Source organism: Gymnogyps californianus, unplaced genomic scaffold (assembly GCF_018139145.2).
Source record: "Gymnogyps californianus isolate 813 unplaced genomic scaffold, ASM1813914v2 HiC_scaffold_44, whole genome shotgun sequence".
Lineage (NCBI taxonomy): Eukaryota > Metazoa > Chordata > Aves > Accipitriformes > Cathartidae > Gymnogyps > Gymnogyps californianus.
Window position 1 is genome coordinate 67,634 of NW_026114334.1, and position 19,433 is coordinate 87,066.

A 19,433-nucleotide genomic window follows, 5' to 3' on the forward strand; every position below is an offset into this window, starting at 1 on the left:
GCGCCGGAGTGTCGCGCCGGAGGTGTGGGTGACGTCGCTGTCGGTGCCGGTGCCGGAGGACGCGTCGGTGGGGACGGTGGTGGCGCTGCTGAGCGTGTCGGACCGGGACTCGGGGGCGAACGGGCGGGTGCGGTGCGCGGTGTGGCCGCCGGCGCCGCGTTCGGGCTGGTGGCGAGGTTCGCGGGCTCGTACTCGCTGGTGCTGCGGGAGGCGCTGGACCGGGAGCGGGTGTCGGAGTACGAGGTGGAGGTGCGGGCGGAGGACGGCGGGGCGCCGCCGCTGCGCGGCAGCCGCGGGGTGCGGGTGCCGGTGTCGGACGTGAACGACAACGCGCCGGCGTTCGCGCAGGCCGTGTACACGGTGCTGGCGCGGGAGAACAACGCGGCGGGCGCGGAGCTGGCGCGGCTGTGGGCGCGGGACGCGGACGAGGCGGGGAACGGGCGCGTGAGGTACTCGGTGGCGGAGGGCGTGGGCGGGGCGCGGGGCGGGCGGGGGGTGGCGGGCGGCGTCGAGCTACGTGTCGGTGGACGCGGAGAGCGGGCGCGTGTGGGCGCTGCGTCCGTTGGACTACGAGGAGGTGCAGGTGCTGGAGTTCGAGGTGCGGGCGGTGGACGCGGGGGAGCCGCCGCTGTGCGGCAACGCCACGGTGCAGCTCTTCGTGGTGGACGAGAACGACAACGCGCCGGCGCTGCTGCCGGCGCCGGGCGTCGGGCCGGGGCCCGGGGCGTCGGGCTGGTCGTCGTCGGGTCCGGTCTCGGGGGCGCTGTGGGCGTGGGCGGCGTGGGGGGCGCCGGCGGGGCAGGTGGTGGCGAAGATCCGGGCGGTGGACGCGGACTCGGGCTACAACGCGTGGCTGCGCTACGAGCTGTGGGAGCCGCGGGGGAAGGGCCCGTTCCGCGTGGGGCTGTACAGCGGCGAGGTGAGCACGGCGCGGGCGCTGGAGGAGGCGGACGGCCCGCGGCAGAGGCTGGTGATCGTGGTGCGGGACCACGGGGAGCCGGCGCGCTCGGCCACGGCCACGCTGAGCGTGTCGCTGGTGGAGGGCGCCGAGGCGGCGCTGGCGGCCGCGGGCTCGTCGTCGTCGTCGTCGTCGTCGTCGGGAGCGGGGCTGCGGCCGGCGGCGGGCGCGGAGGGCGGCGCGGCGGCGGCTGCGGCGTCGGCGTCGGCGACGAACGTGTGGCTGGTGGTGGCCATCTGCGCGGTGTCGAGCGTGTTCGTGCTGGCGGTGGTGCTGTACGGGGCGTCGCGGTGGTCGCCGCGGGCGGCCGTGGTGTCGGGGCCCGGGCCGGCGACGCTGGTGTGCGCCAGCGAAGTGGGGAGCTGGTCGTACTCGCAGCGCCAGAGCCGGAGCCTGTGCGTGGCGGACGGCGCGGGCAAGAGCGACCTGATGGTTTTCAGCCCCAACTTCCCGCCGCCGCCCGGCCCCGCGGCGAAGGAGACGCAGCCGGAGCCGCCCGCTCTCCTGGACACGGTCAGTGGCCCTCCCTTTCTGGCCTCTCGCCCCTTCGCCCTTCTTCTCGGTCTCCCTCCGCCCTTCTTCGCGGTCTTCGTTCTGGCCCGCCGCCTGGGCAGGCGCTGGTGGGAGGCGGGCTCAGCCCGCGGGGCCTGCGGGCGGTGGGTGCTTGGCGGGTGCTCAAGGGTGTTCACGGCACCTTTGCATCTGCCTCCGCGTCCTTGCCGGAGCCCCTCGGCTCTCGCTGTGGGGGGAAACTAGCGGTACTGCCGCAGCCGCGGCGGTTACCGTCGGCAGCTGAGGTTTGCTGCTGTGGGTGTGAGCTGTTCTCCCGTAGAGTAAAATCGCTGCCGCTGCGATGAGAGGTGCCACGACATCAGCTTTCGAGACGCTCTTGCTTGGGGGTGTGTAGCGTTTGCACGCGAGCTTGCTGAAGGAGTGCAAGACAGGCAGGCTGTGATGGTGACAGTGCCCCAGGCGCTATTTGGTGCCTTATTCGCGTTGCAGAGTGCTGATTGTGCTGGTATGAGATGTGGAAAGTTTTCTTGTGGAAAAGTCTGTCCTCCTCCTGTGTGATTGTCCCCTGCAAGAGCCGTGATGCGAGGTGACAATTGAGGCTTCAGGGTTTCTCTCCCCGTGGAGTAATTCTCCCTTTTGATTCTCCCACCAGATCATTAAGAAAGGGGAAGGCTTTGCGGACTTTTCCTCTGTTGTTTTTCCAAGTATGCTATCACTCTACTTAGTAGTCTAAAGTGTTCAGGGAGAGGAGTGTGACGCAAGGTAGGTGTGAGAAACGGGAATTTTCTTTTTCTTTTTCCCACGCCGCCAAATCGTGCTATCGACTTCCGTTCCTGTCTGGAGAAGTGACGTGGTGTGATGTAGGCTGGCCTGTTTTGCTAGTCTTTCAATATTTGGATCAGCATTGAGAGCCTTATAGAAGACTTGGAAACCTTCTCTTAAAAAAACCCCACATTGTCCTATGCATTAGGTATCATCCATTACAGTGCTGTGCTCGTCGGCATTCGGGTTGTTCTCTCACAGAAGGAAATCAATGCCCACTGCCATTAGAGCTACCCTGACACCATCGCTACAAGCAGGGGAAGGGTCTGGAAATGCTGGAGTGAGCCCTGAGGTGGGAAAGGAAATAGTGGCATGTCGCAGAGGTGAATGTGGCAGTGGCACCGAGTAGGGCTGGGCATCTGCTCATGTGAAGGGTGACCTTGAGCAGTGGAAAGACTTGTCTGAATTGGAAATCGTTGGGAAGACCATGGGCCATGTCATGAGAAGACAGCAATGGGAGATGATGTGCTTGTCTTGAGAATGCATGTCCCAGAGTGGGGAATGGAGGATGCCTAGAGGAAAGCCTGAGGCAGGATGGACACGAAGTGTTCTTGCCCAGGATCCTTTCCCATGCTGCGAGGGTCTGGAGTTGGAGGCTTCTGGATCTTGAGACAGTGTGTGGTACTGAAATGCCCACGATGTCTGTTGAGGTTATGAGTACCTTGCACCAGAGGCCGACCCTTGTGCTGCTGCCTGCCTGCCGAAGGCAATGTGCTGGTAAGAGGGGGTGACATGCAGAGTGATGAATATTTTCCCTGGTGTTTTGGGAAAGATGTTGTGGGAGGATAGTGCTTCAGTGTGCTGTCCTTGTGGAGTGGTGGGCATCTACAGGAGCTTGCACAGCTGTTGGTGTTGCCATCACGGCAACCTCCTCAGGCAGGATTTGTAAGGGCACATGAGGAGGTGGGTTTAATCTTTGTGCGCTCAGCTTCCCCTACTTGTGCACTTGCAGAGGTGGCCATGGAGGAGATGGTGTGTCGTCTTGTCATTATTAACTCCTTCAGATATGTGCATGTACACACCAAACCCTGCACAGGAACACAGCTCTGTTTTTCCATCGTAGCAATTCTCTCACCCAGTTGACATCGTGAGACCGCTTGCGCTTCAGCATTTGGTGTGTTTTTCTGAAAGAAAAAACCCCTGTGGACTGGGATCAGAGCTGTCACAGCTCTAATCACAGAATCCTGAAGAACTCCGTTCTTACGTGCAGCTCTGTGGTGTTTCCATCTGAGATTTGTGAAAAGGCAAAAGCATTCAGGGTGAAGTTGACGCATCTGGGAAGATTCTGCAGCAGTGAGTGGCTTTGCACCCTCCATATGTTCTTTTTCATTTCCTATGTTCTTTTTCACCAATTCCCCTCCCTGAAAATGTGTCTTTTCTGAAGAAGCAAGCAGCGATGCTAGAGGGAAGTCGCTGCCACCTCAAGTGGATGTGTTTGAGAGACAGCTGTACTTTTGTTCCTGTTCGGTCGTGGTATCTTTATGTTGGATTGACGGATGTTGCCTGGATTATAATGCCTTTAGGTTTGGAGCAGCAAAGCACCGCTGCCTGCTCTCGTTCCTTTCCTGCTGCTTCCAGGCAGAGTGTGAGCAGGCAGCAGCAAGGAGATATGGGGGAGGGACCCCAATCCATTTGATGGAATGGATGTGTTGGGCATCAAGGAGATGTTCTAAGTGAAAGAGTCATGGTGTTTTCTTTGTGTGAGTATTGCTCCCAGCTCTGCCACATTTCCATCTGAGATAGCTGAAGCCTTGCCAAACATGACAGGTCAGCAGCAGAGAGCGTGTGGGACACCGTGTATATGATACCTTCTGTGTGATTTTTATGGTGGTGTCATTGATGGAAGGGTCTGCAAGCTTGAGGTGGAAAGGAAACTGTGGCATGTTGCAGAGGTGAATGTTGGACGTGGCATGAGTAGGGCCTGGCTGTTTCTTGCTGTGACGAGTGATTGTGAGCAGTGGGAGGACTTGTCTGTGGGAACTGGAAATCCTAGGGAAGACCATGGGCCATGTCATGAGAAGACAGCAATGGGAGATGATGTGCTTGTCTTGAGAACGCATGTGTCGGAGTGGGGAATGGAGGATGCCTAGAGGAAAGCCTGAGGCAGGATGGGCACGAAGTGTTCTGCCCAGGATCCTTTTGCAGGCTCCCAAGGGTCTGGAGTTGGAGGCCTTCTGTCACAGAAGGGCATGACTTCCATTGGAGGGATCCATCATGGGGAGGGTGACCTTGAGCGGGGAAGAGTCTTGCCTGAGGAAATGGAGATGTGGGTCAGAACACAGACTGTGTCATTGGGGAAGAGGTGGAGCATGTCCGCTTAGCTGGAGATCCTGCTTCCCAGGGCACGGGAAAGAGGATGCCAGTTGAAAAACCTCAAGAAGAGCTGTGGCAGAGAGTGCTACTTGGCCGGAATCCTGTCAGGAGCTCCAGAAGTTCTGCATAGCCTTGTGCCCAGTCATTCCTTCTTGCCTTTCAATGCAGTGGAATGGGATTCTTTTGAGGTTGTGAATGTATCTCAGCAGGGAGAGACCCTTGTGCTGCTGCCTGAGTGACGTAGGAAATGTGTTGGTAAGAGCTGGTGAGATGCAGAGTGCTGAATATTGTCTGATGAACCTTTTCCCTGTTGTTTTGGGAAAGGTGTTGTGGGAGGGTAGCACTTGAATGTGCTGTCCTTGTGTAGTGGTGGGCATCTGTAGCAGCTTCCAGAGCCGTTGATGTTGTTAAAAAACCCAGTTAGCAGGGCTTATTGAAAGAGCTTTAAAGTAGATTTGAAGGGGAAGGGGATAAAACGAGGCTCGCTAGTGATAAGCCCTGGGGCGGCACACCAGCGTGTGAGGGACGGTGTGCTAGCAAGGTCCTTCAGCATGCTCCACGATGTGCTGAGTAGACTGGAACACATTTGAAATGTCTCTATGCTAATGCGTGGAGCATGAGGAATAAAGGAGAGGAGCTAGAAGCTTTGGCCCAGTCCCAGAGCTACGACGTCATTGGCCTAAGCGAAAGCTGGTGGGAAGAGTCCTGTGACTGGTGTGGCGTGATGGCCGGTTCTAGGCTCTTGTGGAGGGCTAGGCAGGGCAGGTGAGGCGGGCGGGTGGTGCTGTATATAAGGGAGGGGTTGGATTGTATGGCTTGCAGTTGGCGACGACAGGGTCGAGAGCCTCTGGGTAAGGATTAAGGGAAAAGCAAATAAAGCGGCTGTTGTTGTGGGAGTCTACTATCGACCACCCAGCCAGGATGACCACACTGATGAATTAAACTACAAGGAATGAAGGGATGTCTCTCGATCAGCTGCCCTTGTCCTTATGGGCAATTTTAACTTCCCAGACGTCAACTGGGAATATCATACAGCAGACCCAAACAGGTCCAGGAAAATCCTGCAGGATGTTGAAGATAACTTCTTGGTGCAGGTACTAAGGGAGCCGAGAAGCAAAGGTGCCCTCCTGGATGTGTTGTTTGTAAAGAGAGAGGGACTCCTGGGTGAAGAGGTGCTTGGTGGCTGTGTGGGTCACATGGACCATGAAGTAGTTGAGTTTCAAATCATTGTCAGTAGGAGAAAAACTGCCAGCAAAACTTTGACGCTGGATATGGGGAGAGCAGAGCTGGGGCTGCTGAAGGAACTAGTTAGTAAGGTCCCCTGAGAATGTGCTCTTGAAGGTAGTGGGGTCCATGAATGCTGGTCCCTTTTTAAGAGCCATCTCTTAAGAGCGCAGGAGCAGGCAATTCGAAAGCGTCGGAGTCAAGCAAGCGGGGCAGAAGGCTGGCTTGGCTGAGCAGGATCCTCTAGAACTTAGGCAGAAGAGGAAAGTGTGCGGACATTGAAAGGAAGGATGGTGACAGGGAAGGACTACAGAGCTGCTGTTTGCCACTGTAGGGAGAAAATTCACGTGGCCAAGGCTCAAGTAGAGTTCAAGCTGGCCAGCAGTGTGAAGGACAACAAAAAGGGCTTCGTAAAATATGTTAACAACCAAAGAAGGATCAGAGATAACATCGGTCCGTTACTTGATGAGGTCGACCACCTCACAAATAGGGGTGTAGAGAAAGCAGAGATGTTTAATGCCTTCTTTGCCTCTGTCTTTCACACCGATGATGGGCCCTGGGACCCCCAGAGCCCTGTGTTGGAAGACCTTGACTGGGGAATGCTAAGCTCCCAGCCAACTCTGAACTTGTTTGAGACTTGCTGCTCCAGCTGGAGGCACATAAGTCTATGGAGGCCAATGGGATTCATCCCAGGGTACTGAAGGAGCTGGCCGATGTTATGGCGGGACTTCTTTCCATTATTTTTCAACGGTCTTGGAAGTCTGGAGAGGTCCCAGTTGAGTGGAAGCCAGCAAAAGTTGTCCCAATTTTCAGGAAGGGTAAGAAGGAAGAGCCTGGTAATGACAGGCCTGTCAGCCTCCCTTCAGTGCCTGGAAAAATTATGGAGAAGGTTGTTCTGGGAGTTATTGAAAAACACTTGAGAGAGACTGCAGTCATTGGTCGTAGCCAGCACGGGTTCACGAGGGGAAAGTCCTGTTTAAGTAAGTTAATTTCCTTTTATGAGAAGGTCACCCATCTAGTTGCCCAAGGGAAGCCAGTAGATGTGGGGTTTTTTGGATTTTAGCAAAGCTTTTGAAACCGTCTCTCACAGTATCCTTCTGGATAAAATGTCCCTCATACAGCTGTCATAATGCTTGTCATAAGAGAAGTCCCTAATACATTGGGTGAGCAGTTGGCTGATGGGTTGGGGTCAAAGAGTCAGAGTCAATGGGGTTACATCAGGCTGGCGGCCAGTCAGGGAGGCCTTAGAGAGAGATCTGGATAGGCTGGAGAGCTGGGCAATCCCCAACCGTATGGAATGTAACAAGAGCAAGTGCCGGGTTCTGCCCCTGGGACAGGGTAATCCTGGTTATAGGTACAAATTGGGGGACAAGAGGGTGGCGAGCAGCCCTGCGGAACGAGACGTGGGGGTTTGGGTGGATGGCAAGTTGAATAGGAGTCAAGAGTGTGCCCTGGCAGCCAAAAGGGCCAGCCGTGTGCTGGGGTGCATGAAGCCCAGCATGGCTAGCCGGTTGAGGGAGGTGATTGTCCCACTCTACACTGCACTGGTGCCGCCCCATCTCGAGTTCTGTGTGCGGTTTTGGCGCCTCCCTAGAAGAAGGACATCAAACTATCAGAGTGTGTCCCAAGGAGGGTGACCAAGATGGTGAAAGGTGTCGAGGGCAAGACTTATGAGGAGCAGCTGAGGTCACTTGGTTTGTTCAGCTTGGAGAAGAGAAGGCTGAGGGGTGACCTCATCGCAGTCTACAACTTCCTCGAGGGGGCAGGGGAGGGGGAGGTGCTGATCTCCTCTCTCTGGTCACCAGCGATAGGCCATGAGGAAAAGGTAGGAAGCTGCATCAGGGGAAGTTCAGGTTGGACATTAGGAAAAGGTTCTTGACTGAGAGGGTGGTCAGTCACTGGAACAGGCTCCCCAGGGAAGTGGCCACGGCACCAAGCCGGTCAGAGCTCAAGGAGCAGACTGTACAATGGTTTCAACATTTTGGCAGAACATGAGTCATTTCTTTTTCTGTCCAACAACCTCAGAAATCTCTGATAATGTTAAGGGAAAATATCCTTTAAACCCAAATGTCCTGTCCTGAAAATGTTTCTTTTCAGAAGCAGCAACCAGTGATGCTACAGGTAAGTCACTCCCACCTGAAGTGGATGTTTTCTTCACATGTGTCTTGTACATAAAGACGAGATGTTTTGAGAGACGGGTGTACTTTTGTTCCTGTTTAGTTGTGGTATCTTCATGTTGGATCGAGCAAATGTTGCCTGGATTGTAATGCCTGTAGGTTTGGAGCAGCAAAGCACCACTGCCTGCTCTCGTTCTTTGCTGCTGCTCCCAGGCACAGGGTGAGCAGGCGGCAGCAAGCACGGATGGAGGAGGGACCGCAATCCATTTGATGGAGTGGATGTGTTGGGAGCCAAGGGGATGTTCTGAGTGAACATGCCGTGGTGTTACTCTTGTGGCTTTTGTTTGGGTGTGTGAGGGGTGGATGATGCTAATGAGTGGGAGTATTCCGTGGGAACTAATGGCCCTGTGTTGCTAATGAGTGGGAGGTATTCCGTGGGAACTAATGGCCCTGTGTTGTTCTGGCAGTGCATGCCTCCCTGAAAGGGAAAGCACGAGTTTGCCATTCAGTGTGCAGGTGGAAAAGGAGGCCAGAGGAATAGCTCCTCATTGAGATACATGAAGAGTGCTCGGGAGCTTGTTGCCCCATGCTTTTTCAGCCTTCTTGCAGGATCATCGTGCTTGGCTGTGATGGGTTTGATTTCCCTAAAGAAAGACCCCCTGGGTTGTTTGGAGTTTTGGAGCCTGCTTGCAGGGATGTGGAAGTAGCTGGGGCTTGGTGTTGTGTTACAGAGGGTGGTGGATTCGTTGTGATGTAGCAGAGGTGTTCTTTGCCATATGATTGCCTTGCTGTGTTATTTGCTGGGTCCTTGCGAGGAGTGGAGGCTGAAGAGTGTGGTGTTCTTTGAGAAGGGGAGGGAGGTGGAGGTGGAGGGGCAGTCTGTGTGTCTTGCATAGACTGGAGGAAAGGAGGAAAGTTGTAACTTGTCTGGAGGGATGGAAGGTGGAAGGGAAGAGGAATGCGAGCTCTTGCCAAAGGGCATGTCCATGCTTCATGTGGAGCGTGGTGTAGAAAATGTTTTGTTAAAGGTGGAAAAGAAGAGAGGAGGCTGGAATCAGAAGAGAAGGGGAGTCAAGGATAGGGTAGGGCGAGGGCAAAAAGAAAAAGGAAGCGAAGAAAAGGAGGAAAGAGGAAAAAGGTGAAAGGAAGAGAAAGGAAGAGATGAAAGAAAAGGAGGAGAAAGGAACGAGAAAGGAAGGAGGAAAGAAAAGGAGAAGGAAAGAAAGAGCAAGGAAGATGGGAAAAGAGGACTGTATGCAAGGAAAAAGCAAGCAAGGAAGCAAGACAGAAGGATGAGGAAGGAAGGACGGACGGATGGACGGACGGACAGACAGAGGAGATTACCAGGATGCACTGATGTTATCTCTACGTGGTGAATGGAGGTGAGGACTTCAGCATCCTCACTACTCAGAGACACTGTGCAAGGCTTGATGAAAAGTGTTGAGGAAGAGGAATGAGAGCTCTTGGCAGAGGGCATGTCCGTGCTCCATGGCGAGGGTGACGTAGTCATATAGAGAAGCTGTTGGTAAAGGAGACATGGAAGAGGCAAAGAGGGAAGAAGAAGAGAAGGGGAGAGCAGGACAGGGAAGAGAGGAGGAGGAGAAAGAGGAGAAAGCAGAGAAGGAAAGAAGGAAGGAAGAAACAACAGAGAAAAGAAAAGCAAACAAGAAGAAAGCGAGCAATAGAGAGAAAGAAGATCAAGAAAAGAAGAAAGGATAAATGAGTTTACTAGCATGCACGGACGCTATCACTGTTCACAGAAAGGTGGTGAGGGAGAGAAAGGAAGGAAGAAAGGAGGGAAGGAAGGAAGGAAGGAAGGAACGAACGAACGAACGAACGAACGATAGACGAGATTACGAAAACACACGGAGCTTAGCTGTAGCCGCTGAAGGGAGCTGATCCCTAAGAGCCTTCGGCTTGGTTAGAGTACCGCGCTCCGGCGCTGATGGCCCGCAATTAGCGCTGATGGCTCCGTCTTTGAGGGTGTCCGCCGCGGCGCCGGAGGCGACTGGCGAGCTGCGAGCAGGGGTAAAGAAGCGAGAAGGATTTAAAGGGAAGGGAAAGGGGAGGAAAGAATAGGGCACGGCAAGAAGGAAGAGAAGGAGGAAAGAGAAGAAAGCAGAAAGAATTTGGAAAGAGAAGACAGAGGAAAGAGAATCAGGGAAGAGAAGGGAGAAGAAAGAGAAGAAAATAGTAGGAAAGAAAGGAAGAACGAGAGAACGGAATGAAAAGAGGAAGAAGGAGCAAAGAAGAAAGAGAAAGGAAGAAGGAAAGAGCAAACAAGCAAGGGAAAAGAAAATACAGAAACCAAGAAAAAGAAGCGAAAGGAAGAGGCGAAGGGCAGGGAGAGAGGAGAGAGGAGATGAGCGGCGCGGGGCCGGCGGCGCGGCGCTGGTGGGGAGCGTGTGAGGCGGCGGAGCAGCACAGGGTGTCGCTGCAGGCTCAGAAACGGCGGCGGAGCGGCGAGGCGGCTCCGCGCCGGTGCGGCGGAGAGCCCGGCTGTGAGCGCGGGGGGCGGCGCGGGGCGGGCAGGAGAGGCGGTGCGTCCGGGCGGCGGCGGGGAGCCGTGCGGGGCCCGGGCGGGTGCGGCGGCGGCGGCGGCAGCGATGGGCGTGTGTTGGGGTGCGGTGGTGCGGGTGCTGTTGCTGCAGGCGGGGTGGGCGTTGGGCGTCGGGCAGGTGCGGTACTCGGTGCCGGAGGAAGCGAAGGCCGGGACGGTGGTGGGCCGGCTGGCGCAGGACCTGGGCCTGGAGGCGGGCGAGGCGGAGGCTTGGCGGCTGCGGCTGGTGGCGCAGGGCCGGCGGGCGAGCGTGGAGGTGAGCGGGGCGAGCGGGGCGCTGGTGGTGAGCTCGCGGCTGGACCGGGAGGAGCTGTGCGGGAAGAGCGCGCCGTGCGCCCTGCGGCTGGAGGTGCTGGTGGAGCGGCCGCTGCGCGTCTTCCACGTGGAGCTGGAGGTCACCGACATCAACGACAACGCCCGCTCTTCCCCGCCGCCCGGAAAAACCTCAGCATCGCGGAAACCCCCTCCCGGCTCTCGGTTCCCGCTGGAGGGCGCGTCGGATGCAGACATCGGAGCCAACGCGCAGCTCTCCTATACACTCAGCCCCAGCGAGCATTTCAGAGTAGAGGAAGAAAATAACTCGCGCAGTAAATCTCTGTTTCTGGTGCTCGCGAAATCTCTGGACCGCGAGACGATGCCTGTGCACCGGTTGGTGTTGACGGCGAGTGACGGGGGCCGGCCGTCGCTGACGGGCACGATGGAGCTGGTGATCTCGGTGCTGGACGTGAACGACAACGCGCCCCAGTTCAACCAGTCGGTGTACAACGTTGTTTTGCCCGAAGACGCCTTAGAGGGGACGCTGGTAGCTCGGGTGAGCGCAACAGATACGGACTTGGGAATATATGGAGAAGTGATTTACGAAATTGATACTTTTGTTCCTCCCTCGGCCTCAGATGTATTCAGCATCGATACGAACAGCGGGGAGATCAGACTGACGGGCGCCCTGGACTTGAGACAGATACTTTCTACGACCTGCACGTTAAGGCGAAAGATAAGGGGACGCCCCGCTGTCGGGTCACTGCAAGTGGTGGTGGAGGTGGTGGACGTGAACGACAACGCGCCGGAGGTGTGGGTGACGTCGCTGTCGGTGCCGGTGCCGGAGGACGCGTCGGTGGGGACGGTGGTGGCGCTGCTGAGCGTGTCGGACCGGGACTCGGGGGCGAACGGGCGGGTGCGGTGCGCGGTGTGGCCGCCGGCGCCGTTCGGGCTGGTGGCGAGGTTCGCGGGCTCGTACTCGCTGGTGCTGCGGGAGGCGCTGGACCGGGAGCGGGTGTCGGAGTACGAGGTGGAGGTGCGGGCGGAGGACGGCGGGGCGCCGCCGCTGCGCGGCAGCCGCGGGTGCGGGTGCCGGTGTCGGACGTGAACGACAACGCGCCGGCGTTCGCGCAGGCCGTGTACACGGTGCTGGCGCGGGAGAACAACGCGGCGGGCGCGGAGCTGGCGCGGCTGTGGGCGCGGGACGCGGACGAGGCGGGGAACGGGCGCGTGAGGTACTCGGTGGCGGAGGGCGTGGGCGGGGGCGCGGGGGCGGGCGGGGGGTGGCGGGCGGCGTCGAGCTACGTGTCGGTGGACGCGGAGAGCGGGCGCGTGTGGGCGCTGCGTCCGTTGGACTACGAGGAGGTGCAGGTGCTGGAGTTCGAGGTGCGGGCGGTGGACGCGGGGGAGCCGCCGCTGTGCGGCAACGCCACGGTGCAGCTCTTCGTGGTGGACGAGAACGACAACGCGCCGGCGCTGCTGCCGGCGCCGGGCGTCGGGCCGGGGCCCGGGGCGTCGGGCTGGTCGTCGTCGGGTCCGGTCTCGGGGGCGCTGTGGGCGTGGGCGGCGTGGGGGCGCCGGCGGGGCAGGTGGTGGCGAAGATCCGGGCGGTGGACGCGGACTCGGGCTACAACGCGTGGCTGCGCTACGAGCTGTGGGAGCCGCGGGGGAAGGGCCCGTTCCGCGTGGGGCTGTACAGCGGCGAGGTGAGCACGGCGCGGGCGCTGGAGGAGGCGGACGGCCCGCGGCAGAGGCTGGTGATCGTGGTGCGGGACCACGGGGAGCCGGCGCGCTCGGCCACGGCCACGCTGAGCGTGTCGCTGGTGGAGGGCGCCGAGGCGGCGCTGGCGGCCGCGGGCTCGTCGTCGTCGTCGTCGTCGTCGGGAGCGGGGCTGCGGCCGGCGGCGGGCGCGGAGGGCGGCGCGGCGGCGGCGCGGCGTCGGTCGGCGACGAACGTGTGGCTGGTGGTGGCCATCTGCGCGGTGTCGAGCGTGTTCGTGCTGGCGGTGGTGCTGTACGGGGCGTCGCGGTGGTCGCCGCGGGCGGCCGTGGTGTCGGGGCCCGGGCCGGCGACGCTGGTGTGCGCCAGCGAAGTGGGGAGCTGGTCGTACTCGCAGCGCCAGAGCCGGAGCCTGTGCGTGGCGGACGGCGCGGGCAAGAGCGACCTGATGGTTTTCAGCCCCAACTTCCCGCCGCCGCCCGGCCCCGCGGCGAAGGAGACGCAGCCGGAGCCGCCCGCTCTCCTGGACACGGTCAGTGGCCCTCCCTTTCTGGCCTCTCGCCCCTTCGCCCTTCTTCTCGGTCTCCCTCCGCCCTTCTTCGCGGTCTTCGTTCTGGCCCGCCGCCTGGGCAGGCGCTGGTGGGAGGCGGGCTCAGCCCGCGGGGCCTGCGGGCGGTGGGTGCTTGGCGGGTGCTCAAGGGTGTTCACGGCACCTTTGCATCTGCTCCGCGTCCTTGCCGGAGCCCCTCGGCTCTCGCTGTGGGGGGAAACTAGCGGTACTGCCGCAGCCCGCGGCGGTTACCGTCGGCAGCTGAGGTTTGCTGCTGTGGGTGTGAGCTGTTCTCCCGTAGAGTAAAATCGCTGCCGCTGCGATGAGAGGTGCCACGACATCAGCTTTCGAGACGCTCTTGCTTGGGGTGTGTAGCGTTTGCACGCGAGCTTGCTGAAGGAGTGCAAGACAGGCAGGCTGTGATGGTGACAGTGCCCCAGGCGCTATTTGGTGCCTTATTCGCGTTGCAGAGTGCTGATTGTGCTGGTATGAGATGTGGAAAGTTTTCTTGTGGAAAAGTCTGTCCTCCTCCTGTGTGATTGTCCCCTGCAAGAGCCGTGATGCGAGGTGACAATTGAGGCTTCAGGGTTTTCTCTCCCCGTGGAGTAATTTCTCCCTTTTGATTCTCCCACCAGAGTCATTAAGAAAGTGGGGAAGGCTTTGTGGACTTTTCCTCTGTTGTTTTTCCAAGTATGTTGTCACTCTACTTGGTAGAATAAAGTGTTCAGGGAGAGGAGTGTGACGCAAGGTAGGTGTCAGAAACGGGACTTTTCATTTTATTTTCCAGTTTCCAGCGTCCCCAGGTTTGGTCTCTCGTTTGTGGCCAGAGAAGTGGCGTGACGTATGCTGGCCTGTTTTGATGTTCTTTCAATATTTGCATCAGCAGCCACACGCTTACAGAAGCCCTGGAAATCTTCTTTTCGGAAAAGCAAACAAACAAGCAAAACAACACCCCCCCCCCCCCCAATAAACCCACCAAACCAAAACCCAAAGCAAATTCTCCTACACAGTCAATACCATCCATTGGAGTGGGGTGGTCATCAACGGTTGGTTTGTTCTGTCACAGCATGAAATCAATGCCCTTGCCATTAGAGGTGTCCCGACATCATGTTTAGAAAGAGTAATGCTCCGAGGTCTGCAACATTTCCTTCTGAGATAGCTGAAACATTGCAAAACATGATGGTTCAGGAGCAGAGAGCCTGCCGACACCATGTATATGACACCATCTGTGTGATTTTTCTGGTGGTGTCATTGCTGGGAAGGGTCTGCAAGCTTGAGGTGGGAAAGGAAACTGTGGCATGTTCATGGAGGTGAATGTGGCAGTGGCACTGAGTAGGGCTTGGGCATTGCTAATGTGAAGGGTGACCTCGAGCAGTGGGAGGACTTGTGTGAGGGAACTGAAAATCCTTGGGAAGACCATGGGCCATGTCATGAGAAGACAGCAATGGGAGATGATGTGCTTGTCTTGAGAATGCATGTCTCGGAGTAGGGAATGGAGGATGCCTAGAGGAAAGCCTGAGGCAGGATGGACACGAAGTGTTCTTGCCCAGGATCCTTTCCCAGGCTGCCCAAGGTCTGAGTTGGAGGGCCTTCTGGATCTTGAGACAGTGTGTGGTACTGAAATGCCCACGATGTCTTTTGAGGTTATGAGTACCTTGCACCAGAGGCCGACCCTTGTGCTGCTGCCTGTCCTGCCGAAGGCAATGTGCTGTAAGAGGGTGGTGACATGCAGACTGATGAATATTTTCCCTGGTGTTTTGGGAAAGAAGTTGTGGGAGGACAGTGCTTCAGTCTTGCCAACCCAGCTATTCGTGTTGCCATCATGCAACCTCCTCAGGCAGATTTGTAAGGGCACATGAGGAGGTCGGGTTGTAATCTTTGTGCACTTGACTTCCCCTTACTTGTGCACTTGCAGACGTGGCCGTGGAGGAGATGGGTGTGTCGTCTTGTCATTATTAACTCCTTCAGATACGTGCACTGTACACACCAAACCCTGCACAGGAACGCAGCTCTGTTTTCCATCGTAGCAATTCTCTCACCCAGTTGACATCTTGAGACCGCTTGCGCTTCAGCATTTGGTGTGTTTTTCTGAAAGAAAAAAACCCCTGTGGACTGGGGTCAGAGCTGTCACAGCTCTAATCACAGAATCCTGAAGAACTCCGTTCTTATGTGCAGCTCTGTGGTGTTTCCATCTGAGATTTGTGAAAAGGCAAAAGCATTCAGGGTGAAGTTGACGCATCTGGAAGATTCTGCGAGGCAGTGAGTGGCTTTGCAGCCCTCCATATGTTCTTTTTAATTTCCTATGTTCTTTTCACCATTCCCCTCCCCTGAAAATGTGTCTTTTTCTGAAGAAGCAAGCAGTGATTGCTAGAAGGAAGTCGCTGCCACCTAAGTGAATGTGTTTGAGAGACAGCTGTACTTTTGTTCTGTTCAGTCGTGGTATCTTTATGTTGGATTGAACCGAATGTTGCCTGGATTATAATGCCTTTAGAGTTTGGAGCAGCAAAGCACCGCTGCCTGCTCTCGTTCCTTTCCTGCTGCTCCCAGCAGAAGTGTGAGCAGGCAGCAGCAAGGAGATATGGGGGAGGGACCCCAATCCATTTGATGGATGGATGTGTTGGGCATCAAGGAGATGTTCTAAGTGAAAGAGTCATGGTGTTTCCTTCATGTCTTTTGTTTGGGTGTGTGATGTGGATGATGCTAATGAAGGAGAGGTATTGCATGGGGCCTAAATCCCTTGAGGTAACAAGGTTCTTGGTGCGTTGTTCTGGCAGAGCATGCCCTACCTGAAAGGAGAAGCAAGAGCTGGCCATTCAGCGTGCAGGTGGAAAAAGAGTCAGGAAGAATAGCTCTTCATCAAGGTATATGAAGAGTGCTCAGGAGCTGTGGTTGCCCCAGCTTTTTCAGCCTTCCTGGAGGGTTGGCATTGCAGGCTGTGATGGGTTTGAGTTGCCAAAGAGAAAACCTCCCATGTATTGTCTGGACTCATTGGAGCCTGTTTGCAGGATGTGGAAGTAGCTGGGCTTGGTGTTGTGTTACAGAGGGTGGTGGATTCGTTGTGATGTAGGAGAGGTGTTCTTTGCCATATGATTGCCTTGCTGTGTTATTTGCTGGGTCCTTGCGAGGAGTGGAGGCTGAAAGAGTGTGGTGTTCTTTGAGAAGGGAGGGATGTGGAGGTGGAGGGGCAGTCTGTCTGTCTTGCATAGACTGGAGGAAAACAGGAAAGTTGCTAACTTGTCTGGAGGGATGGAAGGTGGAAGGGAAGAGGAATGCGAGCTCTTACCAAAGGGTGTGCCTGTGCTTCATGTCAAGCGTGGTGTAGTCATTTCGAAAGAATTTTGGTAAAGGAGACAAAAAAGAAGAGTTACGTTCCTGGCCAGAAATAGCAGCGTGATGCACACGGGCCTGTTTTGTGTTCTTTCAATATTTGCATCAGCAGGGACAACTGTACAAAAGGCTCAGAAACCTTCAGTTTGATTAAAAAAGAAACAAACAAATAAAAAACCCCGAAACCCATATCAAATTGTGCAACTGAGTAGATATCATCCATTAGAGTGCTGTGCTCCTCAACGGTTGGGTTGTTCTCTCACAGTGCTCATGAAAGCTCAACAATGTCCATTGCCATTAGAGACTGGCAATATTAGATCTGATGAACTCTTTTCCCTGGTTGGGCGTTCTGGGACCATGGTAGTTTGTTTCCTGGAGAGAGTAGGTCACTTGAATGTGCTAGGTCCTTGTTGTAGTTGGTGTGGGGAGCATCGATAGTTAGCAGCTCTTCCACAGGCCATTGATTATTGCCCATGACTGGTTTTCATATGTGTCCTTCCTCTTAGGCAGGGATTTCGTAAGAGGTGCCATTGTGACGAACTGTTGTTCTCCATGGTATTACTGCTTGTGAAGACTAGCTGCCATATTGCAGCTGTTTTTAAATACAGTTGTTTTTTGACTGTAGAACGGTGTTGGTCAAAGAAAAAGCTTTTTCCAAATTTGGATCATTGGTATGCGAGCCTTCACTAGAAGCCTCCCCATGTGTCATTTCTCTGGTCTTAGTGTTGCTAGAGAGAGAAGAAGTCCTCTCTGTTCGAGATGTTGGCAAAGCTTGTGTTGCAATGCAGTGGACTGGGATCCTTTGGTTTTCTTCTCCCTCTTACCAAAACCTCCCATGCTTTTGTTTTTTCTTCTCTCACATGGCAATGTGTTGGTTTTCTGTGGTGCTCTCATTGATGAAGGGTCCACAAAAGCCAGACTGAAGGAAAGTGTGGCATGTTCATGGAGGTGAAGTAGCAGTGGCACTGAGTAGGGCCTGGGCATCTGCTGATGTGAAGGGTGACCTTGAGCTTGTCTGAGGGAAGTGGAAACGCTTGAGAAGACCATGGGCCATGTCTTCAGACAAGAATGGGAGATGATGTGCTTGTCTTGAGAACGCATGTTGCAGGCTGGGGAATGACGGATGCCTAGAGGAAAGCCTGAGGCAAGATGGGCACAGAGTGTTCTTTCGCAGGATCCTTTCCCATGCTGCAAGGGTCTGGAGTTGGAGGCCTTCTGGATCTTGAGATAGTCACATGGTATTGAAATGCCCACAGTGTCCTTTGAGGTTATGAAGATCTCCCACCAGAGAGAGTCGTTTGTGCTGCTGCCCGATTGCCGTAGGCAATGTGTTGGTAAGAGGAGATGAGAGGCAGACTGGAGTGAACGTTGTCTGATGAACCATTTCCCGCTTGTTTTGAGAAAGTGTTGTGGGAGGGTAGCGCTTCAACGTGCTGTCCTTGTGTAGTGGTGGGCATCCATAGTAGCTTCCCCATCCGTTGATGTTGCCGTGATGGTTCCTTGCTCCTCGTCAGGCGGGATTTGTAAGCGGATGTGATGAGGGGGTGGGCGTAATCTTTGTGTGCTTGATGCCCTGTACTTGTGCACTTGCACAGATGGCCTCGGTAGAGGTGGTGTGTCCCCTTGTCATGCTTAACTGAGACATGCGCAAGTACAGGCCAACTCCTGCACAGCAGCCCAGCTCTGGTTTTCTGTGGTACCAATTCTCCCACCCAGTTGATACGGTGAGTGTTCTTGCGCTTCGGCATTTGGTGTGGTTCTCTCAAAGAATAAAAATCCGTGTGGACTGGGATCAGAGCTGTCACAACTCTAACCACAGAATCTTTTGGAACTCTATTGGAGCGATCCTCCGAGTGGCACGGAGTAGGGCGTGGGGCATCCATCACGGGGAGGGTGAGTTTGAGTGGGGAAGAGTCTTCCCTGATGAAATGGAGATGCTATGCGTCATGGACTGTGTCATTGGTGAAGAACTGGAGAATGTCTGCTTAGCTGGAGATCTCATTTCCCAGGGCTTGGGATAGAGGATTCCAGTAGAAAACGTCAGGAAGACGCCCGGTGCACAGGGTTGCTTGCCTGGGATCCTCTCAGGACCTCCTGAAGTACTGCATATCCTTGCGCCTCAGTGTTCTCTGTGCTCTTCCTGCCAGATGTGAAGACGTCTGCCATACACACCTTTGATCACTTGTTTTTGATGGGGAATGGTGTTGGTCCAACAGAAGCTTTTCCAAATGTCAATCAAAATTGGCCAGCCTTCTCTGAACCTCTCCTTGGTTATGTCTCTGCTCTTAGTCTTGCTAGGGAATGGAAGAAGTGCTCTCCCTATTCAAGAAGTTGGCAAGCCTTGCGTTTCAATACAGGGGAATGGGAATCCTTTGGTTTTCTTCTCTCCTCTTACCAGAAACTTCCATCTTTTTTTGTTTTTCCTTCTCTCACATTGGCAGATTGTGTCAGTAAAAAAGTGGATGAGATGCAGACTGCTGAAATTTGGCAGCTGCTGTCGGGTGGCAGAGTTTCAGGCAGTTGGCCATGAGTGTGGGGGAGGCTTTTCCAGTCCCCTGAGCTGAGGCTGATGTTGAGAGAATGTCCTTAGCTTTCAGGCGTTGCTCCTGCTTTCCCCCGTGATAGAAGCGCATAAGAGAGCACTGCGCACTGTCCAGGGATTTCAAGGCTTTTGGAGAGAACAAGAGTCTTTTTTTTCTGTCCAGCTTCACCAGTATGAGCTGATAACATTAGGGGAAAATGTCCCTTAGAACCAATTCCCCACCCCTGAAAATGTTGCTTTTCCTGAAGAAGCAAGCAGTGATTCTACAGGTAAGTTGCTCATATCTGAAGAGAATGAGTTTGAGAGACAGCTGTACTTTGGTTGCTGTTTAGTCATGGTATCTTCATGTTGGATCGACGGACTGTTGCCTGAATTGTCATGCCTGTAGTTTTGGAGCAGCAAAGCATCACTGCCTGTTTTTGTTCCTTTCCTGCTGCTTCCAGGCACAGGGTGAGCAGGCGGCAGCAGCACGGATGGAGGAGGGACCCCAATGTGTTTCTCAGCGTGGGTGTGTTGGGAATCCAGGGAATGT

General features: G+C 55.5%; 1 pseudogene; it reads left to right on the forward strand.

Annotated features, from left to right (window-relative positions):
• The first annotated feature begins 10,553 nt into the window (after positions 1–10,553).
• On the forward strand, positions 10,554–13,338 carry LOC127028818 (protocadherin alpha-13-like; annotated as a pseudogene).
• The last annotated feature ends 6,095 nt before the right edge of the window (positions 13,339–19,433 follow it).